We start from the raw sequence: 11,560 nt of genomic DNA on the forward strand, positions 1-11,560 counted from the left end.
TGAATATAGATCATTTTAATCGTTTCTCGCACAAGTCAGTATATTGATAATGCTTCTGAAATTGCCGGTATTGGTGGAATTTTCGAAAGTCTTTATATTAGTGTTTCCAGGGGCGTACGCAGGATTTTTTCAAGGGGGGGGGGGGGGGGTTTTAAAATATTTTGCCCCGAAAATTTGAAAATCGCGCCGGCCAAAAAGTCGCTCAGTGGGGGGGGGGGGGGGGGGGGGGTAAGCGGACACTTTTTTTTTTTTTGGAGGTCAAAAAAAATCGCAACGACTCAGCCAGCCGAAAAGTCGCTCAGTGAGGGGGAGAGGGGGGGGGGGGGGGGGGGGGGGGGGGGGGGGGGGGGGTAAGCGGACACTTTTTTTTTTTTTTTTTTTGGTCTCGAAATTTCAAAATTTGACATTTTTCTACGTTGGGGGGGGGGGGGGGGTAAGGTCACCTTATTTACGTTAATCGTGGGTATAATTTTTTTTTTTTTTTTTTTTTTTTTTTTTTTTTTTTTTTTAATATAGGTTTTCCCGCCCAATTTCATCAGAGTTGCATCCGATTTAACGATGCGATCATTCAATTTCGAGCGAATTTGAATGATCACCGAGATCAACATTCAAAAAGCTAATTAGTTCATTCAATTTAATTGTATAAGCATGCAATTTCATGATTTTCTCACATAAACGTGTAAAAAGCGCGTTCAAATTAAAAATGCAAGTAAATGCATTCAATTTCGCACCTGCATCGCCCTGATGAACGTTAGGGTATTCAAATTGACGAATAGGCAAGCATTTACAGCATTTGGGCAGTCTTTTTCTGTTACTGTTTATATTCTTTGCAATCTGCATCTCTTTGAATAAATTATGCAAACTTTATGTACCTTGAAATAGGACCTTTCCCTTATAGTGAAATATCTCATTCTTCTGACAAACCGTCATGCAAACAAATTATGATTTATAAACCATTCTGTAAGTGTTATGTCCATACTGCTAGGAAATACAGTGAAACTTGGAGAGAAGATTAGAAAGAAAAGAAATATATAGAATATGATAAAAAATAAACATTATGAAACTTTAAGAATGAAAATTAAGTTATATAATTAAAAACAGTGAAAGAAAAAAAAATGACGTGAAAAGATTGCGGTAAAAATGAAATAGAACTACAGAACTTGTTTATGTTGATTTAATTTGAACGTTCAAAGTGCGAAGGTGTGTGCCTATAAATGAAATTGAAATTGGTATTAAGCACGAAATTGAACGTCTATCCAGCTTGCGCGAAATTGAATGACAACTTAGCGGCACTAAATTGAATGGATTTCTCTCTAAATTGAATGAAATAAAATTTAAAAGGAATGATATAAAATTAAATCAAATGCTCAAAGAATGAACTCGAACCATGAGAGCAGAGAGTTGATGAAAACCGTTCGAACTTGAACGCCTATTCATGAAGTCGAATGCAACTCTGATCAAATTGGGCGGGAAAAACCTATAATAAAAAAAAAAAAAAAAAAAAGTACGAGAGGGGGGGGGGGTTTTAGGTTTTTTTAGGGGGTTTACATACATAAAAATACCAAAGGGGGGGTTTGAACCCCCAAACCCCCCCCCCCCCTGCGTACGCCCCTGAGTGTTTCTATCACTCATTTCTCTTTCTGTCCCTCTCTGGGTCTACCTAATTTCTCTCAGCCGCTCATATCTCTTGATCTTTCCTCTTTAATTAAAACAAAAAATCCTAGCTACTATTCTTTTATCTCCACCTATCTCTGCATGTACTCTTCCCCTCCCCTCACTTTCTCACTTTCTCTCTCTCTCTCTCTCTCTCTGTCTCACCAATCCCTTCTTTCCCCCCCCCCCCCCCCCCCCCCCCCCCCCTGTCTCTCCCAATTATATGTCCGTTCCCCTTTATTTATATTCTTAATCAAATCTCTCTATTGTGACGTCAATGTCAGTCGAGTCATCTCGGCAAGATCACCATCTGATGCGTAGCTGCTGATAAACGGTTTCCTTCCAAATATTATTCTTATGCTTTAGGTGCTTATTATGTTCATCGTTGCAGATCATTGGTGTGCGGTATGAACTGCAGCCGCTTATATATTTTTACACAAGGAATATTATTAAAGAGAGCTAAAGAGAGAGAGATTTTTTGTCGGCACTTTTTGGTTGTCCCCCTTAAAAAAAAGAATGATTCCAATACTGACAGCTGGTTATACTACGATGTTAATCACCATAGAGACAATGACCGCAAATACATTAGTTCAGCCATAATAAAAATAATAATAATAATTATTGCCATGCATGAATTCAGCCATATTCCGAATCGTCATAAGTTACTACTTAAATAAAAACAATGTCGGATATTGATATAGTGTACATTATTATCCATCACGCAAATTGCTCAAGGCGCTCCAATATTACACGGGCTCTGCTAGGGCCGAGGCTACCGATTTTGATACTATTCTTCTTCTTCTTCTTCTTCCGGATAATCTGCCTCCCCTATGCTTGAAGATTCTTGCAGATGTATATACCGTGGTGTGCAGGTGGACCACTACTCCGGGGTTTCATCCTACTCTGATAAGAACAGTGTATGAGGTTCTTAACGTGCAAAGGTGGTGACTCTCCTCTACACGGGGCCTCCATTTAACGTTCTATCCGAGGAACAGAGGGACTATTTGGTACTATATTACCACAGCAGTCAAATAATTCCTTCTACCTTATACACATTTAACATGTTCAATACCTGGGTGGAGAGTTAAAAATAAAGACTAATTGCCTTGCCAAAGTACATTAATGCTGGGTCGAAACTCGCGAACGATGTGATCCACAGTCCCACGACGTACCGTTTCATTTTTTCATTTCGTATATTTCCATTTCCAACAAAAGAAAATAAAATACATGGGATTGCATTGTACATAGTAAAACAATGAAAATTAACAATATAATTGTAATCGTAATTGGTCTACAGTGTATAATAGGCATATAAAACAGGTTGGTCAAATTTTAAATAAGTTGTTCCAAATGTTGATCAACTAAGTGTTTAAACTTTAAACAACTAGAGTTGCTTAACATTTTAAACAACTCTTAAGCCCCTTTCACACCGGATCTGCGTAGAGTTGCGTAGTGTTGCGTACCGACTACGCCGAAGTTAAGCTGCGTACTCATGAATAAATTGATGCTTCGGCGTAGTCCCTGCGTAGGCTTGCGTACGATCGGCGTATAGTTACGTACCCTGTGCGTAGGCAATTGGCGTAGGGTTACGTACGCTTGCGTAGGCCTGGCGTAGGGTTGCTTACGGTTGCGTACGGTTGCTTACTGTGTGCGAAAATGCCATGTAAAAATCAATAGACGCTTTGTAGGAGCCGCGAGTATAGCCATTGGCGCTTTATAAACATATATAATTAAAAAAAATATGTTAAAAAGACAGTTCAATTTATTGTATAAATGAACTGTGCAGTGTACAGAGAATTGTACATGTTATTACATGTGAACATAACTTGATCTTAGTATAATAATAACATTCTGACAAACTGTGACATCCAAGGGGCAGTGGGTATCTTTTGCATGCGTGAAATAGGGCTGAAACGCCAATTTGCGTAAAATAGTGAGTGTAGAAAATAACATTTATAAACCCATAAGTTTTAATAGAAAAAAGTGGCATTTGGTACACGTTTTTGACCCTTAAATTTTCAGTTTTTTTTAGTAGGTATTAGCAACTGCTGAGGTTATTTTGCAGTAATGTTAATTTGTTCAATATTTTATTTTCCAAAAAATGCAGACATTTTTGTTGATGTACTACATTATTGTACTATGTATCATTCAAAAGGGTAATACATGATTTTTCTTTTGATGAACATTGCAAGGTCACGTGATGTGATTTGATACCTCAAAACGCCAACAAAAGAGAGCGCTTATTTTGATTTGTGAATAAATATGGACAGAAGTCTGATATTTGTTGACCATATCCCTTTTTATCACTCATTTGTAAAATATCATTCCATAACGGTTTCCTGAAAGTTTGAAGACGATATCTGTTGTCCTTGGTCCGTAGCGTATTTGTGTGTGACAATGTAATGATATCAAATGTTAGTCATTTATTAGATTTAAAGAAATACTTCTGACATACACCATGGAGTTACTAATCTACACTCACTCAGTCTCACTAACAGAGTGAGACAAAATTATTTTTTTGCTCATTTCAATTAAACAAAATTATATTACAAACATACAAACAGGACCACAAACGTACACACAAGCAAACAAACCGACACAAATACATACAGATTTCCGCAAAACATAATAACATTTCGCATGAGGCATCAGTTTATGAATCTTATCTCTGTTTATTATATCAACAGCCTGAGATGTCAATTATCACAAATTGAATAAACCATAATAAAACAAAACATTTCAGTCTGAAATACCTTGTAGTAGTACAAACAGAATTACAAGCAAGAATGATCAATGATCAATACCTGCCAAGTTTACATCCAGGTATATACCCAAAAAAATCTTTATACCATACGTTTTTAATGCTTCGTCGGACTGGCGTAGGGTAGCGTATTGTTGCGTAGGCTTGGCGTACATTTGCGTAGGCTTGGCGTACAGTTGCGTAGGCTTGGCGTACAGTTGCGTAGGCTTGGCGTACAGTTGCGTAGTAAAGCCTACGCCGAAGGTACGCGAAAAAAATTAAACATGTTTAATTTTTTGCGTTCATCTCGCGTACCCATTCGCGTCCCTCCGCGTACAGTTGCGTAGGGTTGCGTACGATCGGCGTACGGTTGTGTACGATTGGCGTAGTCGCTACGCAACTCTACGCAACTCTACGCAACTCTACGCAAGGCCCGGTGTGAAAGCCCCTTTAGATCAGGTCACCCGTTAATCCAAATTGTTTAAACTTTTAAACAACATGTTCACTAAAATTTTAACTGTGTAGGTGTCCTAGAACCAAATGTTCATACCATTATGTATCAATTACAGTAGTGCTTGCTTCATTCTGATCTCAATAACATTTTCACCTGTCTCACTCCGTCCATACATGTATCATTGATGCACCTGTCATATATGATCACGTTTCCTATCAATATTAATTATTTCCTTGCTCTTCCTTTAATCAAGTCTACCTTGATGACATTCTAGCAGAGCTGTCACGCTCTCTTGAAATAGACCAGGATAAATTAATATCATCCTCGAATGACATTTTTGTTGCTATACATCGTAATTTTTATAAAAATGTAATTTAATATGATGTCTCGATTTTTGACTTTCCAAATGTCTGTTCATGTGTGATGTCGAATAGCGCTTGTACTGCATGATTAAGACTTTACATGAAGTATATTAAGGAAGAGAAACTTGGGTTGAAATTAATGACATGAATGAGAATATGAAGGATGGTCTACAGTATAGTTTATGGGTGATCAAAATTTAGATGAATGATAATACCTCACCTTTTTGATGGCTTAATGGTTTGTTTTTGCGAAACATTATTTTCTACTATCGGTAATGCTAAAAAGCTCATTCTTCAACTTACATGAAATTACTCATGTAAAGTCGGATTTGGACAGGTTGCCTTATCTTTTCTGATTTCCATGCGAAACTCTGCTCTTATGAATGAAATTGGCACTGAAAATCAAATGTTACTATTTTGAATGCCAGGAAATGGAACACAGCTTGCTAAGCTTTAATGTCTCTGTTTCAAGCGACCGAATATTGGCCTTCCGACAATAGGGCCACTGCCAAAATGTAACTGGAATTACCGATTAATATGAAACACACTTTTAGTATATTTCATATTATGTCCTAATTTTGTCAATAATGTGAATTCTTTTTATTTGTGAAATATGAAATAAACTTGAAACTTGAAACTTGAACCTAATTGTTCTATAATCTACATCCTTCCGATTTTTACATTCGTGTTCCTCTCCATAATTCTCTTTATTATTATCTTTCTCTTTATTCTCTCGTCCCTTACTTGACATCCAGTTTTTTAATCAAGGATTTATATCATCAAGAACATTGAATAAAAGACATACCAAGTTTATTTCCTCTCCTCTGATCTGCTGAAAGCAAAACTTGTCTGTATGTCACGGATTCTAAAAGTGCCGGACGTTAACACGCATGTGGCCGGAAGAGGGCGCCTTTATGACCTTCAACTTCAGGCGCCGACATTCATGAACGTGCAAATTGACGTTTGCTGTTTGAGGTTGCTAGTGTCATGTTTGGAGGGGCGGGGGAGGGGGATTTGATACAAAGTAAGAGAAAATTTAAAATGAACGCGTTTAAAAGCTTGACAAACCATCTGAGAAATGACCCCCCCCCCCAAAAAAAAAATAATAATTTCTGCTTCATGAATCCGTTTTGTTGCGGTATAATCAATCATCTTTTGATACAGAGGAACTTGTCATCCGTAGGCGAGCCTGAAAAATTACATTTTATTTACAGCTGAGAGTTATTGGTGGTGGTTAAAAGGACTGAATTATAAAAGGGCTGACCATGTTAGAGTACATCGTAAGAAAATCGAGAAGACACTTTCTCTGAAACATGCCTGAATTATCATACTCAACTGTGCCACATGCACATGGTTTTACTAATTTTTGAACGATGTTTTCTTTTCATGTATATACTCTCATAATGTTTTTGTATATTTTAAAATGTGTGCAGAAGGAAGTCAGAAAATGTTATACGTTGTCAAATGATACCAACCACTTCTAAATAGGCTTACACTAATCTCAGAAGATGACCACGTTGGTCTTTTGTACCACTGGTCCTTCTAAAATATAGCGTCCCCTTTGTTGTGCTCATCAGACATCTTGAACTACACCACTATAACCACAGTGACTATAACCACTACAGTATAACCTCGATTGAAGATGTACCCCTTCGTTTTCCCCACTTCAATAGGTCGCCTTTTCTTTATATTTTCCTTTATTACACTCATGACACCGGAAGCCTCATTTTAGATAGTTATTTTATAGCACGCAATCGGTAATGTCACTTTTTTTCAAGGCAAAGGGAAAAAAGGGGTATATAGAAAATTCTTAAAGCTTTGACTAGATCCATCTAGTAATATTTTCATTGTGGATTTATATTATCGCCTTCGATATTTCGTCACACGTGATCTCTTATAATAATCGTGTCAAAAGACAAAAGACTTTTGAAGCTTTGTGTCATAAGCAATGGTTTAGGGTTCGGCAAGAATTATCATGCGGTATCAAGGTAACTTCCGTTATTATACCAACTTGGATTTATTTCACCAGAATGGAACTGTGCGTTGCACTCTGACTAGCAGAAATCAAACACAAGAAAACAGTAAAAGATGAACGGAAAAGACAAAACAAGACAAGATTGTTGTCAGAGAAAGACGAAAATGTAAAAATAAAACTTGAGACATGATCTATCTCATGTTTGATAATTATAGAATCTCTAAAAGGAGCGTTTTAATTTGTTATCATGGTTATTATGGACTTTAGCCAAGAAAAGCGAAACAGTTTCTTATGAAGTTGAGATATATATTTAGCTGTGATAATACCTGTGACAATACACGAACCAATTTTGACGTGCGCTTGACACACGAAATGGGGGAGACATAGTTTCAAGGTAATTCTAATTTGATTAATTCATGACGAAAATATATCCATTATGATTATGCGTAATTTTGACCCGACACTGCACTTGATTCATCATCAAAAGTTGCCAAATATCGTACACTATAGTTTAATGATGGTCATACAACTATTATTTTGACGCCCCCTTTTTTCAGGAAGTCATTTCAAATTGGATTTTCCCCAATTAAACAGAAACAAAATTAGAAGCATTACCATTTTCATCTACGCAATTTGAAACATCAAACAGCGTCTTCTAGAGGAAATAATAATGTCATATCTTTCAGATTTTATTAGTTACAAAATCAACAACATTTTTGTTTCATTCTCTTGCCATCTCTTACAGTCATAACGCAAGCCTAAATGAGGAAGCCCACATAATGGGCAAATTAAAATTGAATAATTATCTCTCTCAGCTGATTATTACTTTCATCAGTATACTTATCTCATCTTCACCATCATGGCATCCTCCTAATCATCACCATCGTCGTCGTCGTCGTTCTCATATTTATCGTCATCATCGTCGTCGTCGTCGTCCTCATCTTTATCATCATCACCATTGTTTAATGGTACAATAACACGAACAAATATTATTGAAATCAACTCAAGGGGTGATTTCATTACTTTATTGCATGTAGAAATCATGTTCGTACCTTGCAGAAAGTTGACGCACAAGGATACTGAATTTTCGAAAGTAGTCGCTATTTTGTTAGATATACTAAGATTGTAGATTGGCCTGAGAGAGAAATAAAAGGAGCCTTTATCTTAAGGACCCCTGCCCCTCATCATTGGTAATTCTAAATGAAATGTAACTTGTAGATTCGATAAAGCGACGTTACGCCAAGGGAATCGAATTCGATCAGCTCATTTGGGAAAAAACAAAAGGATATTGTCTTATCTACCATCATGATAGTTTTTGTTTCGATTGGTTGTGTCCACTGAAAAACTAGTTTTCATACCCTGATCCTTAGATTTTCTGGCCTACTTTCTCGGTCACTTCTGTTCTTCAAAAAATGCTAACAAAATCTTTTTTTTTAAAGCAGCTTCATAAAGTAATATTGAGAGTGAAAAAGTTCACGCATCCGCCTAAGATCTATAAACTCTCAATATCGAAACCCTTTGTTCAAGTTCATTCTCCGACTTGTTTCCATAGCAACCCCGTTGGGATGATTTAAAAATAAACTGTATCCCTCTCGCGGGAGCACCCACATCCACTGCGGCTCTTCCTTGGGAAACTTCGGGACTTCCCCCTTTCATCCCCCGTTTAAAGTTTTGTTTTCTCTCTTTAACGTCCACCTCCATTGCATTGCATTGAACTTAGAGGCCGAGCAGTCAAACTTATCATTTATGAGCGCTATTATTGTGCATTCATTAATTATTCATCCGAATTAGTATCGTGTTACATTAAATGCCCGAGGCGAGGGATGTTTAGGAAATGAAGCGTTCATTGAAATTCTCACTTCTCATCATCGTCAACATTAAGTAATTGATAATAAACGTATACACTACTTAGGAGATTGAGTTGGATTGTACAGTCTGAGGTCTTTAGACACAGTGAATGATGTAAGTCGAAGAGCAGATTGTGTGTGTCTTATTAAACAAACAAAATAATCATAATTATAACGCCCATGATAAATATATTCATGCTAACTGTGTGATATTTAAAAGAGCAGTCTCTTTATCTAGTGCGAGTCTATATGGGTGACGTCTTAGCCCCGAAGCTGTCGGTACAAACTCATACATTAGAGGGGGGGGGGGGGGGGGGGTTCAGTAGGCCCTGAAGGCTGGAGCCCCTCTGAAACTCTGTCATTACCAATATTTTGGGCAATGAGGTGGTCCATTATTTAATTTTAGTATTTTAATTTCTATTTATCATATTGAGATAAAGAAATATATTTTGTAAATACATATTTAACAATTTATACAGTTAATTGATAATTCTTAATCGAGCAAGAGAAGATCCCTCCCCGCCCGGAAGAAATCGTATCCTAGCCGATGGTACAATCATCTGAAACGCCGAAATTTAGGTAACTGTCCAAGGAAACATCTTTGTGAGAGAAAAAACATCCAAACAGAGGGTTGTCCGCTTGCACCGGTTGTTCCACTCAAGGGAGTTAACTAGTCAATACCTCTGAGACAAAGGCCTCGATATTCTTCAGAACTCATGCTGGGACATGTGACTCCATGATAACGACGAAGTCTTCAAATTGACAACGTTGCATTCCATGCGTTTCCTATACACTTGTGATACTATTTAAACCCCTCTTTATCTCTACCCCCTTATTTTTCAAAATTAAAACTGCTTAGAAGTTTGACAAACTTTTCATATCGTAATATCGGTAAAAATAAATACATGACCGATGATTATCATGAATGACATTATGATGATAAATATTGTATAAAATAAGGCCTGGGGATTAGACAAAAAAACACATCTTAATTTGATCATCCACCCCCTGCAATACTACTCATTATTGTTATCGACTTTAAAAACTTTAAGAATACGCTGAAAATGTAGTCATTATTATCAGCGTCCTTTTGCCCTTTTGTCGTGAAAGCTTTTTGATTTTGTTTAAATTATAAATTGTGGTGCGCTTCATTTAGTAATATGCTTTTTGTTTGCTCCTTTGGATTGAGAATAAACCTTTTGATTTTGTTCAGCAAAACGATTTTAACTGCAAATATTGTGTCAGATTAGAGAAATTATAATAGCAAAAACAAAAAACTCCTAACTTTCAAGCGCCTTTGAACCGTATATGTTTCTCCCTTGTACAATGTGATAATCAAAGCAGCAATTTCACAATTGTTTTGTTTGTTTGTTTGATTGATTTTATTTCTGCGTTCATTGTGATGAATAATTTTCAACTATTTTATTGCATTCTTTTTTGGATTCTAATGCATTGTGGTGACATAACTGTGAGGGTGTTACGAATGTATGTCAAATGTTACAACTGGAACGGATATTCAAATTTCATAATAAGAATACGAATCATGTATTTCTTATTGTCCAGAACTTGTGTTCCCCCTCTTAATCCATGGCTTAGCCCAATTGAGTCTAGATTTTACCCATTGCGTGATTGTGTAATAACATGACAGTATCTACTAGCTATAAGGCTACATGATTATGAATATGAATCGAGTTTGGTGAGGAAACATGTTCCCTCGCATCTGTTGTTACTGCCTAACAGTCGCGGGGGTACGAACAGGGGTCTTGTGAGGGCGTTAATGAGAAGAGCCATTGTGCACTCTCCTAGCTGTCCCACATTCGGCCGACCTTTCAGACCTTAGGGAGTTGGAGGGCTTGACCAGTCATCGTGATCGACAGCTAATTCTTTTGCTGGTTTATACTTTTTCATTTTGTATATACTTATGTTTTTGTACGTTATAGAAATTCTCCATATTCATCATCATTTTCCTATTCTTCTTCTTCCTCCTCTTTTTATTCTTCACCTTCTTTATTATCTTCTTGTACTCAGGGGCGTAGACAACGGGGGGGGGGGGGATGAGGGGGATGGCATGTACAATCATCCCCCCATGTTTTGGGGAATGATATTTGCTTTCTTAATAAGTCATAATGATGATAATAATAGTAATAATAATAATGATAACAATTATAATAATAATAATAATAATAATCCTCATCATTATTGTAATTATGTTTATTGTTAGCCGCATTCACACGGTGAAAGCCAATTCTAAAACAGAATAGAAAATGAATGTGATACAACAGTATACATAATAATTCGTGACAGAGAGTACCATACTACTATCTTTATAACAAGTATTATTCAAACAAACATATATAATTATGTATAATCATGAATTGTTCAACTTCATGCTCCCACTATATGACTATTGTTACACTAATACTGATATCAGGACTGACTGGTATACATTAGTTTGTTGTTAAGCTTGCAGCAGCTACATCTTTTCTGTATTGTTAACTATTTATTTATTTTTGTTTTATTTAAGATGCA

The sequence above is a fragment of the Strongylocentrotus purpuratus genome, unplaced genomic scaffold (assembly GCF_000002235.5).
Source record: "Strongylocentrotus purpuratus isolate Spur 01 unplaced genomic scaffold, Spur_5.0 spur5_scaffold_9, whole genome shotgun sequence".
Lineage (NCBI taxonomy): Eukaryota > Metazoa > Echinodermata > Echinoidea > Camarodonta > Strongylocentrotidae > Strongylocentrotus > Strongylocentrotus purpuratus.